This window comes from Gobius niger, assembly GCF_951799975.1.
Source record: "Gobius niger genome assembly, chromosome: 7".
In the NCBI taxonomy this organism is placed as follows: domain Eukaryota; kingdom Metazoa; phylum Chordata; class Actinopteri; order Gobiiformes; family Gobiidae; genus Gobius; species Gobius niger.
In genome coordinates, this window is record NC_136858.1 from 3,071,634 (window position 1) to 3,092,880 (window position 21,247).

The following is a 21,247-nucleotide window of genomic DNA, read 5'->3' on the forward strand; positions in this document are numbered from 1 at the left end:
TCGTGCATGACGGCACTTCGAACCTGAATTAACACCTTTTTTGAGTGACAGTTCATGATTTTAGAGGCAGTTGTGGTGAACAGGTCTAGGCACATTCTACACATTAGGACATGGCTGGAGGAAAATACATAATTTTAACATTTTTAAACTCTGTATAGACCCTCTAAGATGGTCATGTTTTCCAGTCTAAGAGGTTTTTCATTAGTTTGATGAGTAAATTAATACATTAGTTGAACCCCATCCCAAAGTCCAGCACATAATGGCCGCCTTTATGGGTCAGGAGATTCCCCAACAGTATGAATTCACTTGTATGGACATTAATTACTCATAATTTTACAAAACAACAGTGGATATAGGTTAAAACATGAGGTCAACCTTTGGAGTTCCTCTGGAGACAACGTTGCACCTGTAGTAACTGCAATCATTCAGTTTAACCTACTGAGTGAAGTCCTGGCTCATTATATTAATAATGAGTTATTCAGCTAAACAGACATTCGTAAAGGCCCTGTCTGGTTGTGGAAGGAAATCTGGATTACCTTCTTTAAGTAATTTGCAAAAGTAGACATTTCACTGTGCGCCCTTCCTTCTGTGATGCCCTAAAAACTGACCCTAAAGGTTTTTGAATCAGGCTTCTAAACTCATCCCCGTGAAGTATTTGGATGCTAGAAATGTGTTGGCCTTAAACTTTTGAACGTTAATATAGCAACAATATCAATTCTTCCAATATTAAAACCTTAAATGTCTTAAAAAGCATTAAATTGGCCTGAAATCACACTATTTCAAAAAAAAAAAATCCTCAAAAATGTGATGCTTTGGCTTGATTGGCACAGAATTCTTTGCTCAAAAGTGGCCGATTTCTTCCAATTTGTTTAACTTTCCTTTGCTCGAGGGAAGGTTTACAAATCTTCAGAAATAAAACATGCAGTTTTGTTGCATTTGTGGCAATAAATGAAAATAATGAAAAAGTCATTATAAAGCCTAACATTTGACCCCAGTTCAATAGTAAACATGCCAGCCCCGTGTTTTACAAACCATCACTCTTTCACCTGAGCATTTCGGAACTCAAATGACCTGCGCTGTGCAACTTGCCAATACACGCACAACAACACCAAGGTGCCCCAAAGGTGTTAAAAGTGTGAAAAATTCCCTGTCACCTGCCCTTTGACAGTTGTCGTAATGTTTTGTCTAAATATTGTACATAAACATCGCTGTTATTATGCAAATGAGCGAAAATGAACAAATACAGTTATTAGTGTGAACATTCTTAACTAAATTAATATTATTGTAATGTGTTCTGTGTTGTGTAATCCAACAGACGTCTGCCATTTTGCCGGATTCATCTATATTTGTGTTGACTCTCAGTTGTCCAGGAATTGTATATCGAGGTGGGGATTGTATCGTCGTCTGGACCGAGTTGATTGAGTTGTGGATTGTTTCAGTTTCTGTCCTCAGAAGTTTTTTTTTCACTTTTTTTCCCCAGTTTAGCTTCTGAAGTTAGAAGCGAAACGTCATTATCTTAATCAACCCCATGTTTATGTACAAAAAAGTTGTCAAATTCTTCATCTCGGAGTCATTTGTGTTATTGCAGATACAATTTGGATCAATTCATATGGAACATCCGTAACTATCTGATCAAATATCATTTTTATATATGGACATGCTGCATCTCATTTTGAAGCTCAGAGCCTGGCGTATTCAATCGCTGAGGTTTTAAAGGAACAGGCCACCGTTTTTTTACATACTGAGATATGTTCGTACTTTAGCTTAGACGAGTTCATGTGTACCTGTCTGGTCTTCACGCGTGTCCTCAGTCACGTAAACACAGCACAGACGGCGTTAGCATTTAGCCTCTGTGTTACACGATAAAGTATAGTTACACAAAATTAAACAATGTGGATTTTCTAAGCGGATAAAAAGGGGAACTATATTGTAAGGCATAATAATACCAGGAGTAGTTCGACATCCGCGCAGTAATATCTTCACTTTACTGTGCGGATGCCGAACTACTCCTGGTATTATTACGCCTTACAATATAGTTCCCCTTTTTATCCGCTTAGAAAATCCACATTGTTTAATTTTGTGTAACTATACTTCATGTAACCATATTTAAATAGTGAAACGTGGAAGAGCTTGGTAGCTTCTATCTTCACTTCGTTTGGAGCTATAGTGGAGAGGAGGAGAGGCTAAATGCTAACGCCGTCTGTGCTATGTTTACGTGACTGAGGACACGCGTGAAGACCAGACAGGTACAAATGAACTCGTCTAAGCTCAGGTAAGAACATATCTCAGTATGTAAAAACGGTGGCTTATTCCTTTAAGCTTCGCAAATGTTTTTCAGCAGCTAGCAATAGTATGCTAATGTTAGCAGCATCAAATCAAGGCTGGGACAGAAACTATGATTGGATCACCTAAAGTCACCTAAAATTGGCAGCTGGAGTGTAGAAAAGTCCTTTGAACCTTGATGTTTTTCCATTACAATGTATTAAATATAATTGATACATCATGTGAGAAAACCACTTTTAAGAAAGTCTCTTGGTATCAGTTAGTGTCAGATATTAGCACCTTTAAGGCATAACTTCCCCAAGAACCCAATCGGCCCGGTCCAGTCGACCATATTTACTTTATCTCCCATGGAATCTTCTGATATAAACATATGCACTTTGTATATTTTGTAAAATCGTTTTATATTAAAACCATTTCACTCTCGACGTCTTCCTGCTGTACAGACGACGCTCCTCAACGACTATTGCACAAATGTTTATGCTGAATTGTTGCATATTTATTTTCATTCATATTTTTTACAGAATGGATTTTGATATAGAAAAAAACAGCACTGGATATTTTTTTTGCTAACCTTTAATAAACACCCAGCCGAATGAAATGTGTGCTTTTTATTATTTTGGTTCATGTTGGTTTAGAGCTGAGTTAGGCAAATAAAGTCCTTTCCTTATACTGTAGTCCTGGATTAGTTCTGGACTAGTTCCACCATGTTATAGTTCTGGTTTGATTTAGTTCCGGTACAACAAATAAACCCACATGTATAAAAGTGCATCAATAATATAATTTGCATAACTCAATGTGGAGCTGTGTCAGGCTCAGATAATGTGTGTATCGGGCCCGTGTGAAGAGGTTGGAACCGATCTTACAACCTCTAATTATCAAAGCTACCGCCCTATGAGGTGAGCTACAACCCTGGAGGCAAGCGTGCCGATTTAAATCATAAAAGGCCTAAGGGCCGAAGTGAGGTCCCAGCACATGGTATGGATTATGTTGAAACAATGATGTGTTTGTTCATGTGGACGATGGAAACTGAGGAAATCAGCCGTTTTGGTTATTTATTGTTAAATGTGAGCTTTTTGTTCAAACACTGCTACTTTCTTGCCGTGTTCCAAATTATTATGCAAATTGTATTTCAGTGTCAAAAAGGTTCAGGGCTTTTTGAATCACTGACAGATGCATCTAATGAATAGTTTTTAGGTTAAGCCCAGTTAAGGGAAAAACTACTGAAAAAAGACGTTCCACATTATTAAGCAGATCATCATTTTCAAGCAATATGAGAAAGAAAAAGGATTTCTCGCTGATGAAAAGCGTGAAATAGTTGAATGCCTTGGTCTAGGTATGAAAACCTTGATGAATCGTAATCATCGTGTTGCTAAGAGATTGGATGATACAGAGCACACACGGGTATGTGCAGATAAAGGCACAATGGGGACGGTTTCTGCCGGGCAAACACATCAGATTAATAGAACAGCTGCTACAAAGCAGCAAACAGGTATTTGAAGCTGCTGGTGCCTCTGGAGTCTCCAGAACATCAAGGTGTAGGACCCTCCAGAGGCTGCAGTTGTGCATAAACCTTCTATCCGGCCTCCCCTAAACTGTTCATTGAATTGAATTCTGACATCTTGCAAAGAAAACCATAAATACGGCTCCCATGTTAAAATAATTAAATTATTAATACATTAAAATCTTGGGCTGTTAAGATGTTTTTGATAGAAATAGCTTTTGATTTCAGTAAATATGACCTCCTAATGCTGCAAATTCAACACATGACCATTTTAAAATGAATTTGAACACTTGCAGGAAAACTACAACAAAAGCAAAAGTAGCAAAAGTCCCACCTTTCCCATTAGCAATTTTAATTCAAGCTAGTCCAGGCGTAGTTATTTCAGGCTCAGCTTAAACCTTTTATCCAATTTAAGAAATATTTTTTTCATGATTGAGTCCAACTGGAATAAAATACATTTTACCTTAGATTAAACTGCTTGAATTTAGTGATTTTTTACATTAAGTCTGGCCAAAGAGTAAATGGAATTAAAACAAATTAACTTGAAATAGTCCGAGAAATTAACCTATGCACTTAAAACACTTGTAAAGGAACAAATAAGTCAAAGGCTGTAAAAATGACTTGTGGCCTTGTTCCTTATAAATTTCCCAGCCGTTCTTTAGCAGTGGGTCAGAGTAGACAGAGAAGGGGGAGGGGGGGCATTCAGGTCAGACTCATTATTGTAAACCTGATCCGTCTCTTACTGCGCTAAAAGGAGGACAAGCGTGTCTCTGTCAGCGCCTTCTGTCAGCGCTGTCCCACCGGCCGCCATCTTGGATCTGATTAAACCCCCTCGGCAACAGAGGCTGAATTCGGGGGCAGCACGATAACAGTCCTGTCAGATTTGTCTATGCTATCCTCATACTGATGCTTTCTTATGTAATGTCTGCATATTTATATTTTATGACCACAGCTCATTAACCAGAGGTGAAATATGGATTAAATGCTATTTTTATGGCCAGCAGCTGCGTCTGGACATGTATGAACTGGAATAATGTAGAAAAAATCCATGGCTAATGTAGGCTATGGGGCAGAATGTGGGACAGCGAGTTAGAATGTGTTTCAATATGGGACATACAAGAGGATAATGACCTATTTTTAATGCACTACATGACAGTACCCATGTTATACAGTACTGCAGTGACAGTTTAAAGTACCAATGACTTTTACAGCTCGTTCCAGGCGTTGAAGGCAGGAGGAACGGCCGAATGATAAAGACTCTTGGCGTAACCATAATAGAATATGGACATCATTAATGAGACTATGGAGCAGGCAACTTCTGCAGAAAATGCCTGCCCTAACGAAATACTCCTGGCCCCTGGATCACCTCTTTAAGTATCGCCTGTCCAGCCAGAAAACATGCTTTAGGGTCAGGGTTTCTTAGGCTTTAAACCAGCTTGATAACCAGAGTTTGAACAAATGAGTGTGAAGAAGCTTTTCACACGGGAGGCGAATCTACCTGGAGACAAACAGTGCAGTCCAGATGACTACTCTGAAACCACGCAGCTCATTTTATCTCCTGGTCCTTGAGCAATCACAAGCAGGGCTCTTGTCCACTCCTTCCTACCTTTACAAATGACGTCGTAGCTCCATTGGATGATCAAGAGCTCATTGTGCTCTGGTGAAGCGCCCTCGTGTGATTGCCCTGAAGACGAGCTGATCCATGTTTACTGAAGCAGGTAATCACCGCCCGACCGAGGCCAGAGCCGACGAAGGCCCTCCACCGACAGGCCAGGCCCCCCTGAGAGCGAGAGGAACCTAAAGGAGAGGGAGAGACAAGTGTTAAAAGCTGAACAGCGGCGGCCATTAGCACCTGACACCAATCTGCGAGAGAGGGATGTGCAAGGACTCTCAAAAGTCCCCTATGTGGATTATCATCAGCTTTTCATCCGCAGCACTTTGGAAACCACATAATATGTCATAGAGAAACATTAAGGTTTTGGACGATTGCGTTTGTCATGTTGGTGTCTGCTCTGATTGGCCGAGAGACATTGGAAAGAGAACTTTGCTACTGTGTTTTTGAGTTGTTGGACTCACAAAGGCACTGTTTCTACGGCAATAGCCTCCAGGTAAATGCAGCAGTCACGTCCTCTCTCAATCGGCTTTATATAAAAACTTTGAGGTGTTGACAAAACCACTGGAACTGCAGTGCACGCCTTTGTCCAGCAAATGGCGCTGTGTTCTTAACACATGCTTTGATATGCGCCACAAATAAACAGAGGAAGACAGATTATCTGTTTTCTCCTTTCTACTTTCGAGGTGGAAATCATGGCGGATTTACGGATTTACTCCTTCTACTCAGCTCTGACGGAGCATGTTCCTAAAAAGGGCAAAAGGGCGGGATCTTCAGTGTAGACTCGGCCCTTGGGGGGCGTGTAGTTCGGTCGTAGCCATGCCCGCGTCACTAGGTGTGTTCGAGATGAGCCAGATGGACGCAGTTTTACAGCCGACTGCAGACGCACGGTGCATGCCGGTTAGATTTCAGTCCGACTTGCTCCAGACGGGCTCTGATGTCACGGGCACGTGGGGCACGGAAAGATCGTGAGACCCCAACGAGAGCAGCCAACTTGATCAGCCGCTGCATCTCTCCAGAGGCAACTGCAGCGGCTCCACGGCCTGTGCATGATGGGAAAACACCCACCTGTCCGCGGCTCACGCTCAGGTGATTGGATACGAGTCTGCTGTGATCAGAAACGTGCTCCTCGCCCCCTCCTCTCTCCTCTTTAGATCTGAACAAATAAACTATGACTGAAACTATTAAAGTTATGTATCGTCCCTAAAATAGAGCTCATGTTTGATGCTTTTCAGAACAAACTATGATTTAAAAGGACGTATTTTATCTCACAAACTTGAACAAACAAACAAATGGGAAAGTTTTCTCTGATGAAGAATGATGTCTCTGGAGTAAAGGAAACAGAGCAGGAGGTGAATGACTTTTATTTAGGATAAACTTTAAATGAACGCGATATCTGAACGAGACGCTGCGTGATCTGAGGCCGCTCTTGTTGTTCTCTGCATGTGGAGCGGTCAGATGGGCTTCAGACTTTTTTCTCCGCCCCCGTTTCATCGGCTACTCTCGCCGATCATCCAGGCGAGCCGCATCCCGAACACACCTATTAGCTCTAACGGCCTGTCAATCAAAGTCCAGCCCTCATTAGTACGAGATTTCTAAAAATGTTCTTACCAAAACTAGCGTGGTTTCTTTAATTGTGAGTAACCCAGTGTTATCACATGAGCAATATCTAGCTTTAGCAAGTCCCAAAAAATTAGAAACCAGGTTTTAGAGTTAAAACGTGTGGAAAGTACAATGCTAACTAATAGAAAACTAGCTTGTTTTGCCGCCCACATATGGAGGTACTACAGCAACGGCGGACAGTGTCGGCCCCTAGCGTCACGGTCTTAAAGCAGAGCAACCAGCGGCCATTGGTATAAACTCAGTCGATGGAGAGTCACGTGATCAGTGGAGCTCGGAAATGACGTCATCTCCACTTTTTTTCCCGCAACATTTATTTAAGTCCATCGCAATAAAACGCCTTTTGTACACTATCCTTAAGGTTAGGATTAGGGCTAGTTTAGATTAGTTTGTGAACCTGTTCTCAAACTATCCTGATTCTTATGTAAACGTGTCCTGCAGAGGGGACGTCATTTCCTGTGAAAAAGTGGAGCTCCACTGATCACCTGCCCCTCCATCTGCTGTTCACATGAGGTAGAAGAACGGCCTCCCGCCTGGACATGGAGCTGCCTCCTCCAGAGTTTTCAGTGAACCCGGGTGTCAGGTGATACAATGTGCCTTTAAAAGCGCCTTGTAAACTGCACTTAAACTGGGCTCATGTGTTAAACTGGCTGCACTGTTTCTGGATAAATGTTAAAACTTCTGACAGAAAAATACAACCACACTACCACCACATGAAGGTTTGAAGGGGAACTGCATTGTGTTGACAGCTCACTGCAGCCTCGGTCTGGGCTTTGTGTTGCTTCATTCTAGACACTATTGCTCTGAGCAGTTCAGACGAGAGGAAACCTGAGCAGACAAATCGTCACCCTGCCCCCACAAACCGTATATCAGCTCTAATTTCAACGCAAAACAAAATGCCATTCAGAAGCCACATAAGAGAGTCGATTTTAAACATTTATTTGGCACAATGTGATGGGGGAACGATGACAGGCCCAATGCCTCCAAGACCACGGGTACTTCTCCTGGACCTTTTGTTTATACTTCAAGTACTCGTGGGTTCAGCCAATTATATCTAAAGTATATCTAAACAAACACTCTGAAACACATGCTTCTTATTGCCAAGTATCTTCTTATTGGCTTTCCTTTTAAAATAATAGAAATCTTTTTCAATCTACCCCCTGCTCAGTGCTGCTGTGTCCCCGGGGGTCTCTGTACCCCTGGTTGGGAAACAGTGACTTCAGTGACCAAGTATAAAGTAATAAAGTTCTTGTGAATCTAATGGCAGATCTCTATTGCTGTGAGTGGGCGGGCGTAGCATTTGCCGACAGCAAACCAGTTTTTTGATACTAGTCAACAACACGGCGACAACAGAACACACAAAGTACTGTATACTGACTTACAAACACACATAAGGGGAGACACTACAGGCAAAACGGACTCTGGTCTCTGAACATATAAAGCTTTCACCTGGAAACAAAATATATATATATATAATCTTCACAATGGCATGTTTAAATATTGCAATGATTCAATGTTTCCTCATAGATTTATAAAGAAAACCAAATTTTTATCAAAACACATTTTTCTCTCATTGTGGCGACACTATCTCCACGTCAGCAGCTCCTAAAGGCTTCAAATTTTCCAGCCTTGGACTGAACAATGTTTTGAAGGGGATTTTCTTAAGAGGAATTTTCAGTTACCTCAGTTACCCGGGAGGAGCTCGGAGTAGAGTCGCTGCTCCTTCACGTCGAAAGGACTATGGTGGGACTTTGTCTCCGAGCTGGCCTAGTGTCGCCTCGGGGTCAGAACAGCTGGAGGAGGTGTGTGTGGATCGGGAAGTCTGGGCATCTCTACTGAGACTGCTGCCCCCGCGACCCGGCCCCGGATAAAGTGGAATAGCCTGATTTATTTTAAAAAAAAATCGAAAAAATAAGGCGATAATTCAATTTCTACAGATTTTGCCATTGAAAATCAGTTTATTTTAAAACTAAACAAGATCTCCAAAATCCCCTCTGAAAAAGTCTTGGTAACTCATTTATCAATAAAATAAAACCATACGTTTGAATGTAGCTCAATCTGTTTCGCAGATTTTGTCGCCGAAAAGATGGGAAATTTGGGGCATTTTTATATGAAAACATAAAATGACAGAAAACTTGCAATATCATTTTTTCTCACATTTATGCCAGTAATCTACAGCAAAGGTTTCAAAGTGATATCTGTAAAATGAAAAATCCCTATTCACCTGCAGGGACAAACTGCCCAATCCTGTGGCCCTTTAAATAACAATAACAGCATTTACAGAGTCATGACCCACATCACACTGACCTACTTCTGTTTTCTATCGATTTCTCTGATGATGCTATTAAATGGTCACTGACCAGGCCAACCAGGTCATGAATGCCTTTTAAATGTATAGGTTGTTCATTTGACGTCACAATTAACGTTATTATTTTGCTCATCTGGACAGAAAAGTCCACATTTATTTAGTTTTTTGTAGAAAGTCTCTAACGTCACGAATGATCCGATGTTTCGATGACTCTTCCTGAGCTGCATTCCTCGTTACAAACCACTGTCATCATCACAGGTTTGAGGTTTTCTTTCTCTAAACCGACAGTAAACAATCCTTTTATCCTTCAAAGCCTCTTTGTCTTTATTGAAGTCTTTATTTTGATTACACTGTCATTACTGCCACCGATACTTAGCAAATATCTCAGCTCGTGGATTCAGACTAATACCCAAACTGCTGTAAGATTTGAACAATTATATGAAATGGATGAGCGGGATTAAGTTTGAACCAAAGTCACAGACATATAGTCAAATTAAGGAGACTTAAGTTACTGAGACAGAGTTTTACTGTATCTTAAAGCTCATTTCAAAAGGAGCTGAAGATCTGCTCATTGGCTTTAGAAACAGAGGACTCTGTTGCATTGTCCCGTAAATAATCATCCTAGATGATTTGAGAGTTGCTACAGAAGCGTCCTTCTCTCTACCTTTGGTGAGACCAGGGCTGGATACTGTTAAACCAAACCAGTTTGGTATCAGAAAAAAAGGTTTAGGTACCACTGGTATCGGAAAATAAAAGTGTCGGCACCAGGTACCGAAAGTAAATATTAAATCTTTCAAGTTTTGATGCTGTTGGTCATCCGTCCATCCAACCATCCATCCATCCATGTTCTTCCACTTGTCCGTTGCCGGGTCATCACATTGCACCAGCCCCTTATGGCTCCTCCTGCAGGTGGTGGGTCCACAGAAGGATGGCCTCATGATTCAAACCGGGCCTGTTGGTCTCTCATAAGGGGCTTCTGAACCGCTCTTTGTCTGACCCGTCACCTAGGACCTGTTTGCCCTGGGAGACCCTACCCATTCGGGCGCTTAAACCCCTCCACCATGTTAAGGTGGCGGTTCCAGGAGGGGCTGTTGGTCATCAAAATTTAAAAGAAAAAAAAGTGAAAAGTTGAAGAAAAAAATAATGAAAAAATTGGGAAAAAATATTTAAATATCAGGATAATTGGGGTAAAAAACATTTCAAAAAATGTTCCATCCATCCATTGATCCATCCGGTCCACTCATCTCCACACCGCATAAGAACTCAACAAAGCTGAAGCCCATTTCATCCAAACTAAGAGAGGAAGTTTCAATATTCAATAACAAATAAGAACAAACACAATTGTACAATAGCAGCCCAAACTGAAGCTGTTTATTTTTTCACAGATTTCCCTTTCCAGCTTAGCCTTTACTCCTGTCTCTTCTCTCCGCCTGAAGTTTGCGGTTTTCTTCCTCTCATCTGAGTAAACAATCCTCTTATCCTCCCGAAGTCCCTCTGTCTACACTTAAGTCTTTATTTTGATTCCATAATTAATTGTTGACATTTTGAGCGCTCTCCTGCCTGGGTTTCCCCTCCGTCTCTCTGGGTTTCATGGCTGACTGTGGGCTTGTGGCTGGCACCGCGCGCCTTTGATTTACTGCCATTAAATAACACAGGGCCCGGGAACGGCTCTTTTTAACAAGTGACGACCTGCTGCCGGGGCGGCGGCGGCGTCGGCCCAGGACACACCTGACTCTGCACAGGCTTCCCAACGCCTCGCCACCCCAGCCGCTAAATTATACACACACGTGATATTTGGTGACTTTGATTAGCGTGAGGATCCGCAGTGTACCCAGAGCAGGGCAGAGGAAGACGGCGGCGGCTCGTGTTGAGAGGAAGAAAAGATGGAATGTTCACAGTGTTGTTGAAATGAGCCGCTCATCAGGCCGGGACACGCAGCTTCATTAAAAGGAAAGTCGCTGGTTTTGGAGCTGATACGAGTGTGGTCTGGATCATTTACGCTTGTGTGCTGCTCAACTCCATCTGTCCTGAGCTGAAACAGGACCTGGATCTGAGTATGTTTTAAAGAGTCACTTTAAGACGTGCACCTGTGTGTAATGTCAGAATTGATGTTGATGTATTTCCAAAACAGGAAACCGCTCTTTTGTGTTTGAAAGGAACAGGCCACTGTATACTACATTACATATTACATTACATATTACATACTACAACATTTATTATCAAGGCTAATTTGCAATGTTTATCCCAGGTAGGGCTTTGAAAGGAACAGGCCAGCATTTTTCTTACCTGAGCTTAGACGAGTTGATGTGTACCTATCGGGTCTTTCTTAGCCCGTGGAAGAGCGTGGTCACTTCCAACTTCATCCCCGTTTGGAGCAATAGGAATACATTGGGAGAGGCCAAATGCTAACAACATCTTTGGTTGTTTTCTGTGACTGAGGGCACACACATAGACCAGACAGGTACACATCAACTCGTCTAAGCTCAGGCAAACGTAAATCCGTTTGGAAAAATGGTGGCCTGTTCCTTTAAAAGCCCTTCTTGGGATGAACATTACAAATGTTGTAGTAAGTGACAGACACAGGACCTTCTTCGCTCTGACCCCGGCCAGTGCTGAAGCCATTTTTCGGAGACTTCCATACAATGTTGGGGGCAACGTATTACAAAAATATATCACTTTTTTCAGTAACTAAGGAATATAACATATTACTTGCACAAAATATGGGAACACATTAGTCATTACAATTCAAGTAACTCGAGTTACAAGTGCATTTAAATGTATGAATGAAAAAAAAAGCCAAACTCTCCCCAAATAAAATGCAGCATTACATATTAAGTTAGACATTGGTGTATAAGATCTGCAGTTGCATGTTGCTTATCTCTCCAAAACACACAAGAGAATGGGAATTGCAAAGGACAAAGTGCAATCTCTGACTGCACTTTGGCTCGTGGTATTATTACTATTTTCAGTTTATATTTTGCCAAAAGTCACTCAAGTAGTGTAACTCAGGTACATTTTTGAAACAGACAAATATATTACAGTTTTAGAGCTGTAATCACTAATATACAATATATTGCAATTTCTTAATTACAATTTTCTTAACTCGCCCAACACTGCTTCCATATCAAACTTTGGTCAAAATGAAGAGGTCCTGGCCTGTTTAGAGCCCTGGGCCAACAGTTTTTCTGTCTTTTCAAAATGCAATGCCTATTTTTTATCGTCACATTCACTTGGCTTTATCCCTGTAGCCTGAGCTGTGATCAGTTACCTCATATATGAAATGCTTGCATTACAAGTTTTACAGTGAATGCTACATTCTGATTTAAGCCTCTATCATTTACAGCACTTTTTCAAAGGCTGCTGTAAAAAGTAAAGTAAATCAACAGGATTTAAGCTTAAAGGGACAAGATGGAAGCTGGCATTTCTGACTCACTACTGCCACCTCAGGTCTTACGCGTAACTGCAGCTCGTACGTGACGGCACTTCAGACCAGAAGAGAAGAGAAGATATCTCACAATGGAGAGGAAATATAAATAAATTAAATCATAAATAGTGATATCTTCTATACAATAACTACCAGGGACTTTGTGGGGACAAAAAATATAAACAGTAAATAATAAGTAAACAGATTATATCAGCAGTGCAGGTTTACGTCATAGTGCAAGTGGTTGATAAAGTGACGCAGATACAAGTGGGGAAAAAAAGTATTTGGTCAGTTCCCCATAGACTTTCTATTGGATTTTGGCCAAATACTTTTTTCCCCTCTGTAAGTGATGTAAATACAGGGATTATTGCGGGTTATTACACATGTTACAGTCTGGTTGTACAGTCTGACAGCAGTGGGGATGAAGGACCTGCTCCTTCTTGCACTGAGAGGTGTCTCAGGGTGGGAGGTGTTGTCCATGATGGAGGTGAGCTTGGCTAACACCCTCCTGTCCCTCCCCTCCTCCACAGAGTCCAGGGGGCAGCCCAGGACGGAGCTGGCCCTCCTGACCAGCTTATCGCCATATTCACATGGCTTTGTCCCTGTAGCCTGAACTGTGATCAGTTTCCTCATATATGAAGTTTTACATTTGTCCTAAATATATTCTTGCTCTTTTGACAGTGAAAGCTATTCTGATTTAACCCTCTGTCATTTACAGCATTTTTTAAAAGTCTGTTGTAAAAATCATTAGTAAATCATCAGGATTTAGCCTCAAGTGCACATTTCTGAAGATTTGTGAATAAAATCATTATTTGTAATACAGTATACAGTGGCTGGCTACTATATGCATGGTATATAAAGTGCTGCAGAATGTTAGTTATTTTCTTCGACCTGCCTGTCTCTACCTTCTGCAACTGCTCCACTTTACCTCCGTTGCGCTCGTCTCTCTGCCCTGATGTGGGAGCGAACAGAATCACATGTACAAGTCAGCGCATGCAGTACAATTTTAATTTAGTTCTGGTCTCAGTCTTTTGATCATCTATCAAATTTATTATGATCATATTTAATCAGGGTCCTCTGCTTTATGGAGCTTCTCCCACACGAACAAAGCTCAGACCTGTTCACAAGAGAATGTGGAGAGTCACCTGATCAGTGGAGATCCAGACCTCCACAGGAAATGACATCACCGTGACATTTATTCAAAATACTCTCAATAAGACTCTTTCATTAATTCCACTAACCTTAAAGGAATAGGCCACCGTTTTTACATACTGAGATATGTTCTTACCTAACCTTTGTCGAGTTAATATATACCTGTCTGGTCTTTGTCCGTGCGCTCTGTCACGCAAACAGAGCACATTCGCAGCCTCTCCCACATGTCATATAGCTCCAACAAAGCTCACGATAGAAGCTACCAAGCTCTTCCACGTGTTCCCTATTTAAATAAAGTTACGTGAAGTGTTTTCATGCGAAGTATATTTACACAGAAATGTAACATGTCGATTTTATAAGCAGATAAAAAGGGGTACTACATTGTGAGGCGTAATGATACGAGGAGCACAGCGTCCGCGCAGTAACTCCTAAAGACTTCCCCCGCTCACTTCCGTCAATAGAAGCTGCGTGACTTGTACAGAGCCTTTTACAACAAGCAGAAAATATATTTTCGTAAAGTGCTAGCGCATTGTTACCTCATGGTCGAGGTCCTGAGTCCTGTGTCGTCGTCCGGGGTGAGTTGGAAATCTGTGAAACATTACTACACTATATACTTTCTGCTTGTTATCACAGCCCGGCACGATGCACGTAAAAGGCATTGTTCACAAGTTATCCACGCTTCTTCAACTGTTCTCTGCTAACTCTCTACAAGTCACGCAGCTTCTATTGACAGAAGTGAGCGGGGGAAGTCTAGGAGTTACTGCGCGGACGCTGTGCTCCTCGTATCATTACGCCTCACAATGTAGTACCCCTTTTTATCAGCTTATAAAATCGACAATTTACATTTTTGTGTAAATATACTTTGCATGAAAACACTTCACGTAACTTTATTTAAATAGGGAACACGTGGAAGAGCTTGGTAGCTTCTATCGTGAGCTTTTTTGGAGCTATATGACATGTGGGAGAGGCTGCGTATGTGCTCCGTTTGCGTGACAGAGCGCACGGACAAAGATCAGACGGGTATATATTAACTTGGCTAAGGCTAGGTAAGAACATATCTTGGTATGTAAAAACGGTGGCCTATTCCTTTAAAGGGATATTTCAGGATTTTTGACATAGGGCCTCATTAGATATCCAGTGTGTTGCTAATTTCTGGAGATCATTTTATTTGAAGAGTTACGTGGCACTAGGCTAGTGCAAGGCTAGTGCATTTCTATGGTATCAGCTAGCCTGCATTAAAAACAGTGTGACCCGCTCCACAGAGCACCTGAGGCAAATCACTTATAACACCAGACTAACCATATAAATGTCTGTGTCCATAGAGTCATTTTAACCATTTTGCATTTAAAATAACTTATATTTGAGCAGCATCAGCTTCGTGGTTGTATAAGCTACGCAGCGGCGGAGTGATCTGCTAGAAAATAGTCCCTCAAAATGCGATCATTCATGTGATGCAGGTCAGTTATATTCCAAACATGATTCTATTATCGACACAGACATTTATATGGTTAGTCTGGTGTTATAAGTGATTTGCCTCAGGTGCTCTCTGGAGCGGGTCAGACTGTTTTTAATGCAGGCTAGCTGATACCATAGGAATGCACTAGCCTTGCACTAAGCTAGCGCCACAAAACTCTTAAGGAACACTTTGGATAACTAGGAAATCCTGAAATATCCCTTTAAGGTTCGGGTAAGGGGTAGTTTGGATTAGCTAAAGCGTTGTCCTGCAGAGGCGACTTCATTTGGTTTAAAGACACTGCTGGTGCATTGTTTTCTCCCTCTTTTGTCGCCGCCACTGCCCCTGAAGAAGAAGCATTTTAATGAAACACTCTTTTTACAGTCTCCGTGAATGAACAGATCCCACAGATTCAACTCCCAGGAAAGACCCATAAATCCCAGGAGCAGAAAATTGCACGGAAAGTTTGGTAACTTTTATTGGTGTCGAGAACAAAGAACTGTATACGCAATGCGCCTAAAGCGAGTTTGGAAAATAAGGATTACATTGGAATAAAGCTGGAATGCTGTTTACAATGTTATTAAAACTTTAATAAAATGTTTAGCCATAAAACCACAGCCTAGTCTTACATAATAGCAATAATTTACAAAAACAGGCCGTGACTTGTTTGGCGTCTCACTGTGGTATAATGGAATTTGGCGAAAAGGCAACTATAATGTTCAAATCTAAACCACAGATTTAAAATGAATCCTTAAGGTTGAATGAAATGAGTAAAATGGCCGACAGGTGTGACGAAATTTGAAGTGAAGCTTTTCAGAAAACCTTCCTTTGACCCATTTCATAAAAATCCTTACTGTCAAAACCAGAAATACAGAAATAGACAGGTGCAGATTCGACTGGAGGTTGTTGGAGCCGACGACAGGCCTGCGAGGTGTGGGAACGTTCACTTGGCTTCATGACAAAATGCTCTTTTGCAGAAATAAAAACGTGTCCTGAACCGCCTCGTGTGGCTGCCTCCAGGACAACTATCGAGCCGTCTTTGTAAACATCTCCCTCTTAATGTTTGAACTCCCACTAGAGCCAACGAGGGGACGGAGATGTGGATGTGTTTGACCCGAAAACTGCTTCAAAGCTGCAGCAAAACATCATCAAAGTTTATCTGCGGTTGTTAAGATTCTAACAGGAAAAGTCTTATCAGGTCACTTCCTGTTTACGGCTCAGGGTTTTTCGGGAAAAACAGGAGATGGTGGAGAACGTTTGAGACCCGGGATGTGTCCGAATGTCCACAATGTTCCTTTTCAAGAAACGATGAAGTTGTTAACGGGCCATGACGACCTTCCAACATCACGCTGGGGCAGAGGTTCGCAATCGTGACCTTCTCAGGACCTTCGAGATAAAGGTGATTCTGACCATCAGCCTGGATCAACATCTGGAGGTGGGTGCCCGGGCGTGCCACGTGCCCCAGCGGGATCGAAGGACGGGACAAATAAAGTTCACCAAAATGATGCCAAAGAAAATGAACAGTGGGGCCTGTGGGCCAAATGCAATTAGAGGGTGACCTACTTTTGCGCTGCATCTGGTTAATGCTAACTCTCTCCCATTCATTCACAATGGTATGTGTGGTGCAGTACACTTTTTGGCCACCAGTGTCAAATTGGGGGCGCTGTTTCACTCTTCTCGCAAAGCATTGCGGCATCAACTTTCCCATTTTTCGAAACTTTTGCTGCTTATGCTTATGCTGAACTGACACTTTCAAAATGATCTGATGTCACATGTTCTTTGAGTTAATAAATGAATGAGGTAAAGTCACTGTAGGTCAGGGCCAAACGTTTTTCACTGAGGGCCACATACAGAAATATATACAAACAACTGGGCCTCACTCAGTAGAGGTCAGATATATAACTTCACCTCTATTGTATTAAAGTTAGCAAATTCAATAAAATGTTACCGATGCTTTTTCATTGACTATGCTTAAAGCTGTTTATTAATATATTTTCATTTATTATTTATATATATTCAATTAAGGCAAAAAAAAAACGAATAAAACGCGGCCGCAGTTGGCCCGTGGGCCGTAGTTTGCTGTAGGTACTGCAGGTGTTTTACATTTTGCACTAAATTGCTACAATTATTGATTTTGTTCTAACTTGGCTTTTGCCAGAGTTAACATCTGTTTTAATGTAGCATGTTATTTGCCTAGATAGAATTAAACACAACACATACCAAAAAGAAAATAAAGCAGCTGTTATTATATGCAGTAAAATGTGTTTCATGCTTGACATCGCCGTGTTTGGGCACTTTATCATTTTGGCCCTCGGATACAAAACGTTTGGGCACCCCCGGTACAAACCCACAGCAACCACAGTGCTGAATTTGCATTTTTAATGATATTGATATTTTTTTAGTTTTCACACATTTCAACTGGACATTTGTGTGTACATAAGTAGTTGCCCGACATTTTGAGAGTCATCCAATTCTTTTCTTCAAAGTCCCATCAGATGGTAGATTGGGTGGTGACATACTCCAGTGCACAGGGGTTGTAGATTGCACAGGCACCAGGAAAAACTTGCCACACTCTGATCAAATTGGTGTTATCCATGGCTGATCAATCTCCTGATGGGACATCTTGGGAGAAGTGGATGGTTCTCGAAACGTCGGGCAACTATGTGTTGTGTGTACCTGTGAATGATATCAGTCTTCGTTGAAACTTTTTCTCACCTTTTTACTAGTATCACTTAGAGTGATTCTGGTTGTTGTGGCTAAAACTAGAGACCTACCGTCATAAATTACCTTTACAAAATGACAAAATATGTATTTAAGTCCTATAAGGGTCAAAACAGAATTAATCTTAATTTGGAGCAATTGGTTCGCAGGCAGGAGCAGCAAAATGACCTGTTTACAGAAATGAAATCATACATTTGAAACTGTGACCTGAATATGGCCTGTCTTTATTACAGAAATACATAACTACTGGAGTTTATTAAACTTTATACTTGATATTCACTCATTCTGTTGACTATTCAGACAAGCAGCTCACTACTTCACAACAATAGATGATGGTCGATATTACCGCCAGTCTGAAGCAGATCTCATGAGTTAGGAGCAGGTCTAAAACAGGCCCACTGTGGTGTAATGGAGGCTGTCTCTGTGTAATGACTGTTTTGGTCAGAATCACTCAGACACATAAACAGCAGCTGAAGACTCTGGACTGTGGAGCGGATTTGGACCCTCAGGAACGGACTAGACCTGGAGGAGCTGACACTGCGTTAATGAGAGGTTTGGACCAAAGAGGGACTCCCATCAGACCTGGGTCTATCTACAGCCTGTCCGTCCAAGAGAGTAGATCTATCCGTCTTGTGTTTCCCCCTAACACCAGCACTGTGATCCAGGAGAAACAGTCTCTGAAAACAAGTACCTAAGGACTATTATTGACATTATTAAGAAAGCAGATCAAATCAATACATAAAACATCAACATAAAAAATAATTAATTACAGTAAAAGGCAAAAGTGCAGCTAAAATACTTTCAGTGTCTTGCACGGGTAAAAAGAACTGTTTTCAGCCTGGATTTGAACATTGTCAGAGTTGAGGCCTGTCTCTCATCCTCATGAAGACTGTTCAAGATTTTAGCTTTAGCCTCAGTGTGTTTAGTCCTGACTCTGGAACCACCAGGAGGCCTCTCCCTGAGATGGTTCATACGGCTCTAACATGCCATGATGGACTTGGTGCTAAACCATGAAAAGACTTGTACACAAGCAGAGCTGTTTTAAAGGCTATTCGCTGAGTGACAGGAAGCCAGTGCAGAGACCGGAGCACTGGACTAATATGGTCGTATGTTCTGCAGCCGTTACAGTCGTCTAACCTTCTGGAGACAAACACATGGATAAGTCTCTGGTTTTGACACTATTCCTCTGATCTTAGTGATGTTTTTCAGATGGTAAAACGCTGCTGATGTTGTTGCTTTGATGTGGCTTTAAGTTCAGGTCTGAGTCCATGATTAGTCTTAGATTTCTAACCTGATTTTTTGGTTTTAGAGCCTGAGACTCGAGGTGACTGATAACATAACATTTTGAAATCAGTTTGGGACCCTTCCACCTGACACACAAATACCAAGTCCAAATGGTTTACCAACAACAACTATTCTATTGACATTGTATTATTAATGTGCAACAGTGTATTTGCTCCTTCTCAGTCCACAAATATACTTTCAATCATTTATATCAGAAACAGGGTCCGATATTCAGCTTTATTCATTCAAAAACACCAAATAACCTGCAGTTCCTTAAAGACTAGAGAGTCGCACTGATCCTGTGATTATCAGCTAATAACACATGTGTCAGGCTGGTGTAGGGGATTTCAATGTTTGAAGTAGATCCCGCCTCAGATCTCGGCACTTTGAAGGTTGTAGTAGTTTCCTGTGTACTTGTGTACAGTGTAGTACTCGGGGAGCCGGGGTGATTATGATGGGAGTATTTCCTCTGGGAGCGCTAGTTTCTGTGTCCCTCGGCCGGGATATTTCTTCAATAATTAAAATTTAGAAAAAATAAAGGAACGAGATGGAATATTCCTCCTAAGATGCCTTTGTATGAGAAATTATGGGAAACAGTGAAGTGTTTCTTTGTGACTTATAGACGATACAAAACTTTAAATATAGTTCGATGACACAAGCTGGTCGACCTCATGGCTAAAGTCGTTCCTGAACATGAAAAAAAGACTGTACTGGAGACCACTGGAGACCACTGGAGACTGGACGACTGCACAGGGTATATCAAGTAAAGTCAGTATCAGACAGGGTGTGCAACAAGGGTGTATGTTATCCTCAGCACTCTTTCACCGATATGCTTTCTAAGATAAGACTTATTAATCTCACAATGGAGAAATTCACTTGTTACAACAACTCTCAAGAACACCCACGTTTTGTTTACAGGTTCTATTGTTATTTAATGATGTGAATGAAGTCGTTTGGGTAGTCAGCCCCCACGGCGGATCATGGGCCGCATGTATTGTAAAGGACAGTGGCCTCATAAATAACTTCTTACACTTATTGTGCCTCATCAGCCTGTGTCACATGTTTCTCAAAGTGCTACATGAGGTCATTATTCATTCACTCCACATTTGATGGCAGTAAGTGACTATTGTAGCCACAGCCGCCCTGGGGCAGACTGACCATTCACCACATGGCTATAATATGTTGTTTATATCCTGATCTCTTATTATGTCAGTGCCCTCTGCTGGACACTGTCTTTCCTTTTTTTAATTCAAGCTGCCCCCTCGTGGCTGGAGTGAGCAAACTGGTTATTTCTTTAAAAATCCATAACTCCGCACTGGAATGGGCTGGAGACTTACTCTTTTTTTTTTTGACATGCTCAGGAATTCATGCTCCTCAAAGTACCACATTAAATCATCTCACGGGCCGCATGTGGCATAACAATAAATCAAGTATAACATATGGTGTCCTCATGCTGAGGACACCATACTTCTGACTAACAAGGTCCAGTCTCTGCAAGAAAAGCTGGACCTGATTTGCTTTACATGAAAACAGTGATGCTGGAACTAAGTTACTCTAATCTACTTTTTTCAGTAAGAAGTAATCTAACACATTACTTTTCCCAGACCAGTAATCAGATTAAAGTTACTTTTCCAAGTCACGTGAGTTAGTATTCTGTTAATCTTCTGTCAATATTGAATACTGCTGAACAGAAGTAGATGAGGTATGCAGGTCATATTCTCCGAGGAGGAGGAGAACCATTAACTATGCCATTGGAAAGGAGAAAGGCGGATGACATCAAGAAATGGAGTGAGGAAAAGATATATACCCAGAAGCCAAGCGGAGAGTAGAGTATGAATATGAATGGAAAACCGTGGTGGCCAACCTTGAGGTCGAAAAGGGCAAGAAGA

General features: G+C 41.5%; 1 protein-coding gene across 2 annotated transcripts in view; it reads left to right on the forward strand.

The window, feature by feature from the left end:
• mgat4c (mgat4 family member C) overlaps positions 1-21,247 on the forward strand; it is a 567,909-nt gene that overhangs the window by 418,662 nt on the left and 128,000 nt on the right. The gene's annotated exons all lie outside the window — the stretch shown is intronic.